The sequence below is a fragment of the Ptychodera flava genome, chromosome 10 (genome assembly GCF_041260155.1).
Source record: "Ptychodera flava strain L36383 chromosome 10, AS_Pfla_20210202, whole genome shotgun sequence".
Lineage (NCBI taxonomy): Eukaryota > Metazoa > Hemichordata > Enteropneusta > Ptychoderidae > Ptychodera > Ptychodera flava.
Genome location: NC_091937.1, coordinates 42,978,539 through 42,995,579, shown reverse-complemented (window position 1 = coordinate 42,995,579; position 17,041 = coordinate 42,978,539). Strand labels below are relative to the sequence as shown.

Genomic DNA, 17,041 nt, shown 5'->3' with positions numbered 1-17,041 from the left:
GTGTTTTGAACTTTTATTTAAATGGGCATCAGTTTTCTTATATAAGGGTACAGTGTAGCTTCGATGTCCCGTTGAGAATTAAAGGGCTAAAGAAGAAATGCCCAATTCAAGCGTTAAAATTTCCGAGGGGTCGTCATTGAGACAGGGTCGATCCTCAGTTTTGCCAGCATGATATCACGTCAATATCGAGATCCCCATATTTTTCTTCTGGATAGACCGCACATAAGATAGTAACCGCACATATCGTAACCGCATACTGCCAATCAACGTGGTTTCGCAAACTTGAAAATTATTGTACTAGATAAATAAACAAACGAACAAATAAATATTTATGTGATGGCGCTTGAATAAATCGTGAATACACTTTTATCGAAATGCGTCTCCAAAGTAAAAATGTTTCAGGTGCAGAAAGGGTAATGGAACGCGTTACCACACCATTTTTGAAATCATCGATAGGGTGAGAACCAAATGTCGTTTAGGTCTGAGTTACCGTGGCCGAAAACGACACTATCTCTCTGCAGATTTTAATTTCCAGAAGAAAACCTGAGGTACGCTCTGCAGACTTGACCTACGCTCTGCAGACTTGACCTACGCTCTGCAACTTTGACCTACTCTTCAGTAGTGTACCTAAAGGTTTTGCCTGGGTATTTGGGCCGGACGGCAATTGCCGTTCGACCCAAATACCCAGGCAAAACCTCGAGCTACAGTACTACAGCTACGTTGACCAACGCGATGAGTGGATTAGACGTGATGAGTGGGGTGAACGCTATACAGGAGAGTTTCTCCCGGAATGCGGCAGAAACTAACTCACTACTGCGCAGACTCAAAGGTAATACGTTCAATTGCTGGGAGAACCTGGCCTTGGCTGCCAAATTCCAAATAGCTTTGTATGAAATAGGAGACACAAGAGAAATTATTACAAATGATTTTATTTTTAAAAACTCACGACTTGAACCAAGTCTAGGTTCGTTTGTAAAATCGCCAATGTTTATCCGATAAAGAACGCCGATTTCAGGACTCTTATATCGATACTTAACTTTACTACAATGCGCCGGGTCCGTGAAATCGCCGATATTATCGATGATTTGCCGACTGTAATATCGATACCATAGACGATACTACAATGACTTCTCTTGTGTCTTGGCACGCAGGGTCTGCGAAATCGCCGATGTTTGCCCGAAATTTATCTTTGATTTTGGAACTCTAATCACAGGGAATCTTGGCTCCTTGTTCGTTTGTTTTGTTTGTTTATGCGTGTTTCTTTGTTTATTTGTTATGTATGATTATTTCTATATAAAATAAAGAACCAATAAAGAGTTGTATTTGTGTCTATATTTGTCAATTAACGACGTTGTGTTTGCTTGTTTCTTTAGTTCTTTCTGTTTTGTTTTTTTTACAAGTATAATCAATAAATGACACTTGAAATGTTTCTAATACAATCACACATATACATTGTATGAGTATGCACTCATGTGTATGCACCACTCTCTCTAAGGCCGCGTTCAAAAAAAATGGTGAGGGGGTGGGCTGGAGGAATCGCGATTGAAATCTTTTTTTTCAGATCCCCCCCCCTCAATACCCTCAAAAATTTTCAAGTCCCCCCCAAATTACCATATAGCCGCATATTTATTAGGAATGCACGCAGAGTAAAAAAAACCATGTAATGTGTCGTTCTGCACGCAAATGTTCAACACTACCTCTTATCAGCAGGTTGTAGAGCCATATACCTAGGGCAAGTTCTTAAATTGATTCACTTTTAAATGCATCAGTGGACTTTTTGGATTTCTCAGTCTAAGCCGACTTGAGTTTATCCAATTCTGGCCAGTTCAATGGCACCAGCTGAAAAGTACACAAAATGACAATCATGAGAGAGTATGAAAATTGTGTATTCCTAGCTACGTTTAACCAAATTGTGAAAAAATGAGCACAGTGACCTACCGAATTTTTTTTTTTCAAAAGTACAAGACATATACAACTTAGATGCCACTTATAAAATGTTTTACAAAATTGACAATACTGGAAGGTTAAAATATTCCATGAAATTAATGTTTTAATCTCAGAAATTTTGGGTGTAATAATGGCAAGTTTGATAAAAAATAAAAGATTCCATTTAGTCACACATTTTTCCATTTAAATTAGAGTCTTTACTGTTCAAAGTTTTACTTTTGTGTTATTGTACAATGAGATGTGAAAATTTCATTCACTGCATGAACTTGAAATGAATGGTTTTATATATTGATTTTAAGTGATTTTAGAAAAACTGACTTTCATCGTACATTTGTACAAGATCAAGTATGGTGACCCTATCTTTTTTCTCTAATATTTGATTGTTCTCATATGCCAGAATTCAAAATTCCATGGTAACTGTTAGTTCCCTAGTCTTCTATGTGTTGCTCTCTGGCTGGATCTTGTGTACAAGTAGATGTATGTTTCACTGTCAATTGAGTGTCCTATGACCGAAACTCTTCTTAAACTACATCAGAGTCAGAGCTACATGTATCACTGTCACTGCCAGTATGTAGTAGCAGGGCAGTAGTTGTATTAACTTTTTATTTTGACAATATTTTTGTTCAGTTTATACAATTGCGTTCTTGTTCTACTCCCTACAGAATGTTGAGCTATCCAGTATTCAGCTTGCCAACACAGCCTACGTGTACCGTGCATTTGTATCATTCAATTATCATCAATATTTAGACAAACAGGCTTTGTTGACAAACTGAATATTGTGTTTTTCAGCATGCTGTAGAGAGACACCAAGAAACTGTGTTTGATACATTGCATAGAAATATTGAAAAATTATCAACAGTTGTAGCTCCTGCCCCATTACAAGGCCAACTTGTTCTACGAAAATTTAATGGCATTCATACATTTTTAGACTTTTTCGAGATTAAAGACATAAAATATGACAAAACGGTTCTAGATTTTGTTTAATTATTACTAACATTAGAACCATTGGACGACATCAAAATGTTGGGAGTCAAAATATTTTCAGGTCCCCCCCCCTATAGGCAGAGCAAAACTTTCAAGTCCCCCCCTCGACTACCCCAAAACTTTTCGAATCCCCCCACCGAATTCCTCCAGCCCCCCCCCCCACCACTTTTTTTTGAACGCGGCCTAAGTACCCACCTTTTTTGTTCACCTAATCAGCATCAGATATACCGCAGAGGGAACCAACATATTTTGTAGTTTACGCAACAGACACTATGTTCAATTAGCAAAATAAAATAATTTTATTCAAAACCCGGATATAAAAGTTGTAAAACGTAAACTGCATGCATGTATGTGAGTATGTACGTATGAATATGTACAAGATGAGTGAATACTTCAGTCAACATGCGATATGATATATTGCATAGGTAAATATTTGGCCTCGAACGAAGTATTTGCATAAACTTGAGGCCTTGACAATATACTGGCAATTAGCATCAACAAAAGTTTATTGCGTGTTCTCCTGGCATCAGTCATTGAAGTACAAAGAAACGACTTTTTATTTTCAAGCCTGCAGTACGGTTATGTGATGGGAGCGCCCTCAGCGTCAACTTTCTAGTTCGCGTTCAGCAGTGCTATTAAAATGGTCCTTGTCAGAAACACACCTGACCAACTTTTGTAATCCACGGTCTTTCTATTAAACATCTGAGGATTTTCAGAGAAGTACAAGTGGCTTAGGTATTAGCGAATCTGCCGTTAAAAGGCTATCTCGCCAGTTATCTTCGCGAATTTTTAAAGACCCGTCCTGTTCAGACCACAGTCCCTCCACGTTGACCGTGTGCCCAATCAGCTCTATCGTGAAAGGCCTTTTTCTACACCTTGCCAAGGTTCATCTGTGCGCCAAGTCCGTATTTGCTGTAAATGCAACCGTAGTCTTTGTAGTTTCCGTTTCCCAGCAACGGAAGACGGTTGCGTAGGTGACTGCAACCACAGAGATAGAGAGCGACGGACGAGAGAGCCACTGGGACCATAACCCAGGCCACTACCACTCCACTGGTAATGGTGTAGTCATGAACATTGCAAACAGTAAACGTGACCGTTGAAATAACGCTGAATATTGCTGAAAGAAAGAGGAAATACGAATCAATGCAGGTAACACAAAAAAAAAACGTGTACAAAACTGCGTATACCGCTATTATATGATTCACTTCACGATGAGTGCCAGACAGAACCAGGACCTTAAAAATTGTTTCCTGATAATTCTAGTTCTTTTACTTCGAATGATGAGACTACGAAGTGTTCTTACTTTCTTTTACTTGACTTTGTTATATCACAAGATCAAAGCTGTCTGTCTGACCACGGTCACCTGTGGTCGGTCTATTCCGCTCGGCGTCTATGCCCACATGTTCTTCTCAGGCATATGTACACACGTCTATGGGGGCATAGACGCCGAGCGGAATAGACCGACCACAGGTGACTGTGGTCAGACACACAGTATGATAGTGACCATATTGAGTTCACTGTTCAGAAATGCGCCGCACGAATATGTGATCGTGCAAATGTTGTCTTGTTCTGTATTTATTAAGTAGTGCGCTGTCAATTTTGAAAGAATACTTCGGTTCCGATCTGCGCGCTTGGACGAGAAATAATCATTTTCTATTCATTGAAATTTTTGGCCTGAGCATTTCTTTTTGTAAGTTTAAATGTTTTATGAATAACAAACGAAATCGAGTCGGTAATTGAAATGCAACGTCAGATTAATACATGCATTTATGAATTGCAAGCGACAGCTTTTAACAACAATTTAAACGACATGTGATGTGACAAGTTAAGGTAATGTACGCCTTGAAAAGTAGACTTAAACTTTTGCCCAAACTTTCCTCAATGAGACTTGCAACCATTCTCTTTCAAAATCAAGAATAAATCAGGGTTACCGTGCAAAATTGCCGCCATCGCCGTGTTATACGGGGGGGGGGGGGATAACATTTTCAGTTTTAAAAAAACTAAACCGGTGAAAATTTTTGTTACTCCTAGGGCTTCAAAATGAACCTCCATAAGTGGTAGATCAGAAAAGAATAGTGAAAACTTCGCAATCCTATAGCCGTCCCCGAGGTGCATCATGGGGGCAATGTGCAGCATCTCGGAAGCTGTTATCCAATTGGTTGGCGGAATCTTACCATTATAATTGAATAATACAAATAGACTCCCTAAGTTGCTATGAATAGTGAAAATTGACCAATCAGATATAACCTTCCGAGTACGTTGCCTGAGCACGCTGCACATCAGCAGCGCATTGTACCTTAATAATGAAGCTTTTAGAACGGAAACTGATACATTTTGACGGACTTTTGTTGAAGGTACACGGTCACCGTCAATTGCATTCCATATGGTAAAGGGAGCGAGGCTTAGCGTACCGTCGACTGATTGTTGTCAAGGACGCCATTTTCTTCACCGCGAAGTTAAAAAGTTTTCGTCGTACGATGGACCATGGACATAACCAACAGTCGGTTATAGCCCTATTTAGTGCAATTGAAGCCGGTACGATCGAAGTAAATGACAGAGTATAGAGGTGTGACCCAACTGTCGCAGAAACCCAGTCTACTTGTAGTTGCAAGAACTCCCACGGTCCTCCATACCTGATACGTCAAAGGTCATGAAGATGACTCTGCTACGTATGCCATGGCTTGTCGTTTGGGCGACCTTTTTAAAAAGCGGCCACCCGCGTAAAATCTGTGATTGGCTTTTAAAAAAACAGGTGACCAAATACCTTTAAGAGCATCGTCCTTCATTTCACATCAGTTTTACTCACCTGCAGCACATAGAATTGCTGATGCAACATAAAACTTTCTCGAATCCTTTGAAAGAAGTCCATGTCCAGCACAGAGTAGACTCGAGGTAGCCAACAAACACGACAAAATCACAAAAACACGTCAAGCATGTATATGGGCTGGAACGACAAAAAATGAGTTAAAGTGAAAATTTGGTCGACATATCTGTATGACCTGTTTTGGGCATACCAGTAATATATTTGCCATATATAACGACTTTTTAAAAGCCTAATTATTTATCATTTTGATGGATTTTCTAAAATTGTTGTCTTATCTACAATATCCAATTTCTTGCATTTATTCCAAAGTCATGTTGAACATTCAATCTTCAGCGTAACCTGTACGGAATGTCTAATCTTGTATACTTGTTCTTAACAGAAACAGAATATTGCAATTATTCTAAAACATTACAGCTATTGTTCCTTTAATCAGTGATTGTTATGCCGCAATTTAAATTATTTCATATTCTTTTCCTTGGTTTAGGCCTTTGTGTAAGTTCATTTTCATTTGAAAAACAAGTGACGGAGTCTAATTTGAAATGGCGTTACTTTCGTAAGTTCAAATTTCGCGTTCATAGTGTACCAAATGCATATTTATAGCGTTCCATTTCTGTACTTCATATTTCATAAAATAATTAACAATACACGATTTTCAGGCCAAGGGAACTTTCTAAATGTGGGTGGAGTTTTTTTGATCCATCATTATTTTCAACATCAAAATCTGCATGTGTAAAATACTTAAGTTTCATTTCCTGTTTTGCGAATTCTTTATTTTACTTGCACGTACACTGCATGTCTCTCTGTTTTTCTCTGCAACAGACCATGTTGTCGTTGTCGCTAATTACCTCTCCATACATATACCTGAATTATGCTCACACCTTCAGGCCTGCTGTAGTTTTTTATTCGAATTAAATGCATTCTGACCAAACAAGCAGGTTTGCAATAGTCAAAAAACGTGTTGTGCGTGTTGCGTGTTGTGATTGAGTGCCCGGGTGAACATCTATGCACACCTGCGTGTGATGTTATCTTTTATTTATTTATTTATTTATTTATTTATAATATTCATCCACAGCGGACACGATACGTGTACCGACATAGGATAGGATGACTGAAACAGGTGCGAACCACCTATACAAAGCCAGTCACCCTAATGAAATGAAATATGTACAAATGAAAAAAGCAAACAACAATAACATACAGGAGATAAAAAATGAAGAAAGTCTAAAACAAATCAAATAAATCTACATAGGTCTACACCTGCTACACAGACAACGAGAAATCCACGTACAAGTGTTGTCTGGATCAAAACAGTTATAAAATTTATCCCAATACCATTTCGTCAATGTTACTCTAAATGTACAAAGTGAAGCAGTGGTTCTAATTGTCGCCGGTAAATTGTTCCAGAGAATGACAATTCTATTAAAGAGAAGGTGTTGGAAAGTGACAGTTTTACAATGGTTTCTATCCAGTGCATTTGTATCAGCACTAGAACGCGTATTAATTTTAGATGAGTGAGTTTTGACATACTTATGAACATTTAAAGAGTATTTCCCAGTAGTGCATTTATAAAAGAAATCAGATCAAGAATCTCCCTGCGAAATGACAACGGTAAAAGGTTTACAGCAACTAATCTTTGTTTATAATCAATGTCAGTGGGATAATTAAGAATATACCTTGTTGCTGCTCTTTGGATTTTTTCAATTTTTACTAAGTTGCGCTTAGACTGGGCTGCCCAAACGACACTTCCGTACTCCAGATGACTACGCATTAGTGAACAGTAAAGAGCTTTAAGTGTTTTAGAGTCACATTTGTAGCCACAAGTGCGCTTGATCATGCCAAGCAATCTATGAGATTTCATGCAAATACGATCAATGTGAGTATTCCAATTCAAGTCGAAAGTGAGATCAACACCTAAATCACAGTATTTTTTAACTGATGCTAAGTCATTACCATTCATGATATAATCAAAATTCAGAAAATTTTTACATCGTGTAAAGTGGAGGACACTGCACTTTCCTGTATTAAAAGTCATACCCCATTTGACACTCCAGCTATAAAGAGAATGAATATCTCTCTGTAAAGCTTCACAATCTTGTGAATTTTTTATCACACGAAAACACTTGGAGTCATCAGCAAAGAGAGCTAAGGTAGTCTTAGGAGATACACAGACGGGCATATCATTGACATATAATAAAAATAAAAAAGGACCCAAAATGGATCCCTGGGGAACTCCTGAAGGAACAGGCAACCAATCTGAGCATTCACCTTCAACTACCGCTCTCTGTCTTCGATGTGACAAATAATTAGAGAACCAATTATGCAGCATACCATTAAAACCAAAAGAATGCAACTTATTTAATAATTTGTCATGAGGTACTTTGTCAAATGCCTTTGAGAAGTCCAGATAAAGCATATCCACCTGTCCTCCTTTATCTAAGACTTCTCCGATGTCATGAACAATTTGTACAAGTTGGGTACTACATGACTTCCCCTTGCAGAAACCATCTTGTAAACTATAAATTTTTTCAGATAAGATTGGATAAACTCTATTGAATAAACACCTTTCCATCACTTTGCTGGCTGAGCTCAACAAAGAAACAGGTCTATAATTACAAACGTCTTCCCTCAGACCTTTCTTATACACAGGAATAACATTAGCATGTTTCCACTGTGGTGGTAGCTTTCCCGCATTCAATGACATGTTAAAAAGGTCACACAGAGAAGGGGATAACTCCCTGGCACATTCCCGAAGAAGACGGGGAGATAACTTGTCATTGCCCACAGCCTTATTGGGATTAAATTTTTAAGAACATTGTAAACTTCATCAACTGTAAAAACAATATCACCCAAGGCAGGATTTGAATGGGCATCGCTATTAAAATTAAATTCACTATCGTACAAGTACTATCATGATTAAAAGTTGAATAAAAAAAATCATTAAAAAGTTGAGCTTTGTCAAAAGCCGTTGACACATCTTTGCCGTTACCTTTTAAAATACTAGGCAAACTATGTGATTTAGTCTTAGCACTATAAAAGCCCCAAAATCGCTTAGGATTTTTATGCATATCACTTGCTAAGTTGTCAAGAAAACTATCATACTTCAGTGAGATAAGATTTTTTAACTTGTTTCTTAGCTTGCGGTATTTCGCCCAATGAACACCTTTGTTAGACAGGATTGCTTTTCTCCGGGCACGCTCTTTAGATTTGGATAAGTGTACTACTTCTCCATCAATCCAGGGTGGAGTGGCATTTTTACGGATTTTCACTTTAGGTATGTACTCATCGACAGTTATAAAAACCAAATCCAGCCACCGTTGCCACGAGGAATCAATGTCGTTCTCTAAAAGTGCTGACTTCAGGGGCACATAAGACAAGTGCTGCCTGAGGCCCTCAAAGTCAGCTTTCTTATAATTATAAACATCTCTAGGTACTTTGTGTTTTCTGTCAGGTTTACAGTTAATATGGAACTCAACAATACAGTGATCAGAGTCAAAAATATCATTATATGTAATAACATTACTAAAAGCTTCTGGAAAATTAGTTAAAACAAGATCAAGTATATTACCACTTGAAAAAGTAGGATTGTGGTTTAACTGCTCCAAAGAGAAATCGATAACAAAATCACAGAAATCATTTTCAATGCCTGAGCCGACAGTCGAAGTGACTGACGACCAGTCTAACTTGGGTACATTAAAATCACCTATAATACAGACCTTTTCGAAGCCATTTGATAGGATAGAATCGAGTGTAAGTCTTAAATTATTCATAAAATCAGTGTCACCCCTAGGAGGTCTATAACACAGTACAAGTGCTATCTTTGATGACCTTGATGGACGTAATTCACACACAACAATTTCACTCCCAGGTGTCAGTTCTTGGCGACTGAGAGATAAGATGTCATCACGAACGGCGAGCAATACTCCACCACCTCTCCTATTAGGCCTGTCTCTTCTATAAATTAAATAACCACTGGGTAGGATTTCCTGTCCAAAATATCCCCAGTAAGCCAGGTTTCAGTTACACCTATCACTGCTGGTCTTCGTGAATAGACAAGTGACTGAAACTGAGTTAATTTGCAGCCAGCTCTGCTAACCCGTTTTGCATTTAATAACATAGTATGTAGACCACTTCTGCTAGCTGGTCCATCTTGAAGTTCATTTACCGATTCATCAGAAGTATTGTCCACACTTGAAGAAAGTGAACTAGACGATGATGAGTCAAAGAATGATGAATTGCAGTTGGAAAACGGAAGTGATAAGCACTGTGTGCAAATCCATGGATCAGAACTTGAAATGAGTCTGTTGTAGTCTGCTACTGACAAGTTGGGAATGCATTTGTGATGCCAATATAAATAACAGCATTCACAAAGTAAATTCCTCTGATTGCACTTGACGGGTTTTGAACAACTACCACAAGGATCCCTTGCAGTGGTACCATTGTAGGAGATATGAGGACCAGGGTTAGACTCAATATCTCCTGCAAGTTGTAAATACTTGCATGTGAAAGTTGACAAAGAATTTGCATAGTAGTGAATAGGACAGTGACTGAACTTGTGATGTCGTTTGAAGTTGAACTTTGTTCCATTGTACTTGTACATCTTGGTCACATATCGATATGGACATGTGCTTCAGATAAAACATGCACGTATCGCCACCAAAGCTTCCTCCATCCCCACCCCCAGTGCCTGTACACCTCTTAATATTGCAAAGATATCGACCACGTCTGACATTGCATTACATGACGTAGCTTGGCAACCAATTTACAAGCAGATATCTTTCACGACACCAGTCATACCGACCATTTGTCAACCAAGTTATATATCTTACTGGTAGCGTCAACCTATCTTGGCCAAATGCCTCCGTCGACAGAACCTTTGTAATTGTCTTTGAACATGGATGCAATAAAGTTGTCATTAATCCTGCCTGAGTGTCTGTAACATAATCTTATCAATCGAGTATAGCTTCCTATCTGACCAGAGTCTTTCGTCAACAGCTAGAATAGAATAGATAAGTTTTACGGGGCCACAATTTCTGCAATCTGCATTCAATGTTTGTGCGCTATACTATGGGCAGCTTTGTCCGAATAAACATTAAAATGCACCACTTGATGGATTGGACAGCAAAGTGACTGCCTTTGCTGTGTTCAGAATGAATCTCTCTCTCTCTCTCTCTCTCTCTCTCTCTCTCTCTCTCTCTCTCTCTCTCCCCCCACAAGTGTTGATACGTACAAAAACCTTCACTAAATTGTGTAGTGAAGTTAAAGCATGTTATTTAACACGTACATTACAACTTTATGTAAAAATGTGGGTCTGCTATGATTAGAGAAAAAGCAGAGGCCGTGCAGACGCTAACTTTTAACTGACATCACTTCTTGGTCTTTTGGCCAGAGGTCCATATATCTTTCTTTCATGGATTTGACTTTGTTTGTACCGTCTATTTACTGTCTGTTCTGTGCTGTTTTGTGTCTATGTTTACAACTATTGTCTTACAAATTTTGACCTAGTGTTATTGGATTATGGATTGGTATGACTGCGATTATTTTAAAGATACCCCATCGCCAGGCTGTGAATCGTCGCTGGTGACCAGAAATACCTAGAAGTGTTTAAAACTCGTATGGCTGACTCAATCAAACTTGCTCCCGGGGATCGAGTTCCCGGCCTTCAACACAGCCTGAATGTTCGCAGTGTCAAACGTTAAAGGTATACTGCCAATTTTGTCACAGTTACCATGGAAAGAGAAAATCTAACCAATCACAGATTTTAAGCGGGTGGCCGCTTTTTAAAACAGCGCCCTCACATGGGCATTTTTAATACCAAGGAACGCCCTTTGACCATATGTGGGCATATTTAGATTACAGGTGACTGTATACCTTTAAGGTAGAACGTGCCTCGGGGACAGATACGATCAAACTCTCAAATTTCTACAATTCTTTTATGATCTACCACTTGTGGGGGCTTATTTTAAAGCTCTCGGAAAAAGGAAAACGTTCACGGTCTTAATTTTTCTTTTTTCTAAAATCCAAACTTTGATTTTTCCTTCATAGAGTTAACACAGGGATGGCGGCCATTTTGAATATCAAAAATTGCAAAATGTTCGGTAATTTGTTTCGCTATTTCCAAACTTTGAACGGTGACCCCCGATTTTTATTATTAATTTGGTAAGAGAATGGTTGAAAGTTTCATTTAGGAATTTTTAAGCAAAAGTATAAGTCTTTCACTTTCGAGGCGCATGCTACCTTAAAATACTAGAATTCATGTGTCAACAATGACTGCCCATATTACACGGTGTGTTTCATTTGCAAGGTTAAGACTTTTAATTTCAACATACTTTAACGAAACCGAGAAAAAAACTTACTCGCTTTCTAGAACAAAAAAGAAAAAGAAAATGTGATCAATAGTAAATGTTTATCCCTGTGACAACAAACGCTGGCGTGACTTGCCGATCCCGCGAGAGGGCGCGGCTCGTTGGCACAGCAAGAAAACCGAAAAGTGTTCGTGGTTTCCAATGTAGAACACAATTTGTGGACCATGCTGAATAAATAGACCGAAGAAAAAATCTCTAGGGGCTATGTTAAGACTTGCTTCAAGTCCTTGGGAATATGGGTATCAAACTACTGTTTAAGCACTACACTCGGGTATCACAATTGCCTTGATAGTGGGGTGAATGGCCAGCCAGTAACTGCTGCGTACGACCCAGAAAAGTCAAGCTATAAGAGCCAGTCTAAGGTATATGGTTTAATCGAGTTTAGACGCTGCTGTTTACAGTAAGTCGACAGTTTAACTGAGAGCCAAACGATAACTCATCAATAGTTTTATGAAAATGTCAGTAATATCTAACGCTGGTTGAATGCGTAGCTATTCTCTCTACCATTGAAATATACAATTGTTAGCGTCTAAAACCCTTTTTTGAGGTCAAGTGGAGGCGAGTTTGTATTACTCAAAGCTGGACAGGTATGTCTTGACTTTTAAACAATGGCCCCATTCATGGCTGTCACGGGACGTGAACTCGGTTCACCTATACACAGCGATCCGATTCACGAATGCCCATGCGCAGACACAAACGATCTGCATGGACACACTCAGGTGTCAGCAAGCTAACATTTTTCGGTTGTCTACGGACTGCCAGGCAGATCATGTACAGACGCATATGTGACTATTTGCCGTACGTGCATTTCCGATCATCAACTCTCCATGTCCACACACTCGAACAGTAAATCATGGTGTCGTTACAGTCTAAACTTGATGAAAGCATTCCTTTGTTTGAAATTTTGCATCAGAATTCGTTAATTCTCTAAATTGGTCGACTTTACAAGTACTTTGCATGTAGATTTCGTATATTTCCAAGGCTGTTTGGGTTTGCGGTAGGTCGACTGCAGATTATGTCGACAATAACTTTTTGACACACACCTGAACTCACCCTTTATGGAGCTAGTAATTTATGAGAGACAAAACACACTTATATATAACCTGTCGTGTATAAAACAAGTCTTTCATTGCAGTGCAAAGCTGCAAGTTTAGGTTCCTCACTACACGTATTACTTACCGGGTGTAGGGTTGTAATGTGTACAATTACGACTTCCTTCGAAATTTTCGTCAGTGCGACAGATATGCCATAGTCCGAAGTGAACCGCTTCGTTTTCGGCCCATTCGTCCGTAACCGTGGTATACAACAATCCGAAAAGGACAGCTATGTTCAGCAACAGACCTACAGGCTGGACGTATCGCAAAACTCTGTTGCCAGTCTGAGGTTTGATCGTTGACGGGGACAATTCGTGTAAACTGACGTATGACATTCTTCTACGAAAGCGCTTGGTGTTGTGAAAAGATCAGACCCCCTCCCCTGAATCCCCGTTACATGCGAAACGGGTCGCCCAGTCCTCACTCTAATTTTAGCTCGATAGGATTGCACGCAACAGGCAAGGCGCAGCTTTAGGGAGCCGTCATTATTTACGTCTGGGGGTCGGAGGAATTAATCGGAAGCTCCGAAAGTTCGAGTAACCCCTGCCAACCATGATGAATTTGAGTAACCCCCTTTCTAAGACAGAAATTTTGACTGAGCCCCCCCCCCCTTCCAACTTAGAAAAGTTAAATATCAATTCCAGTATTTATAAATGTATAAAACTACATCAATAGTAAAGACCTTTCAAATCCTGATGTACCCTGCTAGATTATCATCGGTTATCTCATGATGGTTGACAAAGGTGAAATCAACGAAATAAAATTCAAAGTCACAATAAAAAATAGATGTAAAAGCTCACTCTTTAACAAGTGTCCAACCATATTAGTATTGTTAATTTGGATGGGTATCATGACAGGGTTTTCACTAGGATATGTGACTTGGCAGAATTTGAAAGTACCGGGGGGTGGAGGAGAACACGCGAGAGGCTGAGAGGGGAAGTGTCAGAAGGAATGTCCCCTATCATGCGTGGAAAATTTTGAGATATTGATGCGTGAAATGCTGTAGTCTGGTGCAATCTGAGAGGTGTTTTTACTTTTATTTTGTTTTTCACTAAGTAAAACTGTTTGAACACCCAAAAGGGGAGAGAGCACGAGAGGGGCCGAAATTTTGAGGACTTGATGTGGGTAATGGTGCAATCTGAGAGGTGTTTCAATTTATTTTGCACTCGGTAAAACTGTTTGAAAATGACATTGAACACTGATATTTTTATGACATATTTTGCATGATCAATATTTGAGTCGTAATATTCAGTCAGTTATTTTTTTAATCCTATTTTGTTGTTTGCAACCTCTCCAGCCGTGCATTTTCTCCAGCTGCTACCTTCAAATGAAAAGCCTGAATACGGTATGTTTAAATGTCAAAATTGTTATTGAACTGACGTCAATAAAAATATACGTTTCTGTGATAATAAAGGATGAATTCACAACAGTTCAGTTTTGTCCTAGATCCTGTGAAACATTTCAGAAATTGATGTGTGCAATTGTGCAATCTGAGAGGTGTTTCAATTTAATTCGCATCAAAAATTGAGTGTCCCCTTCTTTCTCTCCACATGTTGAGCAACCCCCTTGTAACTTTCGATTTTTGAGTGGCCCCCACCCCGTAAATAATGACGGCTCCCTTAGCCGGATGCGTTCCATTCTCGATGAAACTTATTGACCTTCCATGCAAATGGCTTCAGAAGTTAAGGTGAAGTACTACGAATTACGTCAAAATTAGGTTGTGGTGTCATTTTCTTGAAACTTTGCACAAATATTCTTGGAAGTTGTGCAAGTGCAAAAATGAAATAAAAAATGGGGGTCACCACGCTCGTTTCCATGGAAACGGACGTTAAAATGGCGTCGTTAGAAATAAATAAAAATGATATAATTCACTTAAACTAAAGAAAGCAATTATAAAACGCTTAGCAAATGAGTTAATTTTAATAAATACCAAGGATTAAGATCCATATCTATCGAATGTATAGTTTTCATGATGTTTGTAAAGAAATTTGAACATAAGTATCGATTACAAAATAACGATATGGAAATTATATCACTACATAATTTTCGAACTTTCTTCCTGTTGCTTTGAATGGTGTCATTTTGACGAAACTTGGCGAATAAAATCCTGACATAATACCATTTAGTTTACACTTTTAATAAAAGGGTGTCACCACGCTACTTTTTACAATATCTCCAAGTGAATGGGTAATATGCGCCATGTAAATGGGAGAGAATGTTAATTTTGCGCTCATATTGAATAAAAACCAGCTTCCTAGGGGGTCAAAATATGACAAGGTTAAAGGTAACATGTATTTCTAAGAGACTGGGTCAAAAAATTAGGTAAAAGCGCAATTTCAACAATGACAGGTGATATTAAATACATGCGCTACAAAATAACCCATTTGCGGCAGGCTGGAGTTAAATCTGCGCAGAAACGTTCTAAAGCGTGTGCGCGTCCGAATTCGGCGCCCTTTACCTTAAGTCAAGCGGACGCTTCTTGAATCGAATCACACCTTCATACCATGGAGGAAGAATATGCTACCTCTATACTCAACCAATGAATAACGCATTTGTTTCATACTATCTTATCGCTACCCTGGGAGCATAGCATAACTTTAAGTGCATATTGTTGTTTGGTATCTCTTATCTTCTTGTTTCCTGTTCACGTCTTCCTAAAATATTAGGGCAATTGCAAACTCAGACAACCAAATGAACGGAGTGTGTGTTCGGGCTACTCATACACAGTGCACGTGAAAATTGGCAGGATTATTAAAGTCAGACTAAACTTTTTTTTCATATCACTGAGATTTCCAGTTTTTTTTCAGTTTTAATGAAATGAACGCAAACGATTACGGCCACTGCTAGAGTAGTAAGGCCATTTCAAGAAAATTCTTTGCCCGACGTCCTTTGATTTTTGAAAAACCTACAAGCCAACAAAGGGAAAAAAACAATCACACACAAAAAACACAAGTGTATTAACATAAGTTAATTTTGTATTTGGTTTCTTTTGAAAAAATAATATTTTTATTTGTTATAGTGTTGACATTGTGTTTGTTTTCGTAATTTTCTCTGAAAACCTACCAGCAGGCGGACGGCAAAGAAATAATTTTATTTAAAGTTCAGTTCATTGCCCCAATTCATTCACGTATGACATTCTCATGCTAATAGACTTAGGGCATGTATATATGTTCATGGTGGATGCAGTATGACTCAAAAATGGTCTCCTTCCACTTGGAGTTGAGATAGGGACATATTTCGGACGACCCGTTCGTCCATCTTCAATGTCAAACCTTGATTTGACAGAAAGATCTGAACACAGGAATATCACTGGAAGAGCCTCGTTCTTGGATCTATGGTTGGACAAATTGGAGATGTCAACAGGTGACATAAGCTACTCGATGTAAACTGTGTTTGAGAAAGCGTTCGGTGTAAATATTACACTTTCCACTCTATTTCTACATCACCGCAGATTGGCGATGTGTCATAAAAAGTGGATGAAGCCAATCTAGCCCTCTGTGTTCCATGTAGTATCAGAAATTGCGTCGTACTTGTATATTGATGGCGCAGATGCAATCGGCCGAGACGTAAAAATAACCGTGCTATATTTGCTCAGTAAATATTAATTTGCAAATCATGGTATGTCCCACCAAGATTGGCCTTCGACCTAGCATAGCAAGTTTCTGCCCTTGGCTACTTCTCTGAACAATTTTACAAGTGTCTGCGATTCGTATCAGCACTCTTTTTGTGAAATCTGTGTTCGGAATAGCGGCAAGTAGCACGACATTGCCGTGAGAAGTTATGAGCAGCACAAATGAGCAGCGCCACCACAGTCCTTTTGCTATTAAACT

The 17,041-nt window shown here is 38.8% G+C and overlaps 1 pseudogene; it reads right to left on the bottom strand.

Moving 5' to 3' along the window:
- Nucleotides 1–3,696: 3,696 nt before the first annotated feature.
- LOC139141673 (lens fiber membrane intrinsic protein-like) lies at nt 3,697–13,655 on the bottom strand (annotated as a pseudogene).
- Between the last annotated feature and the right edge of the window lie 3,386 nt (nt 13,656–17,041).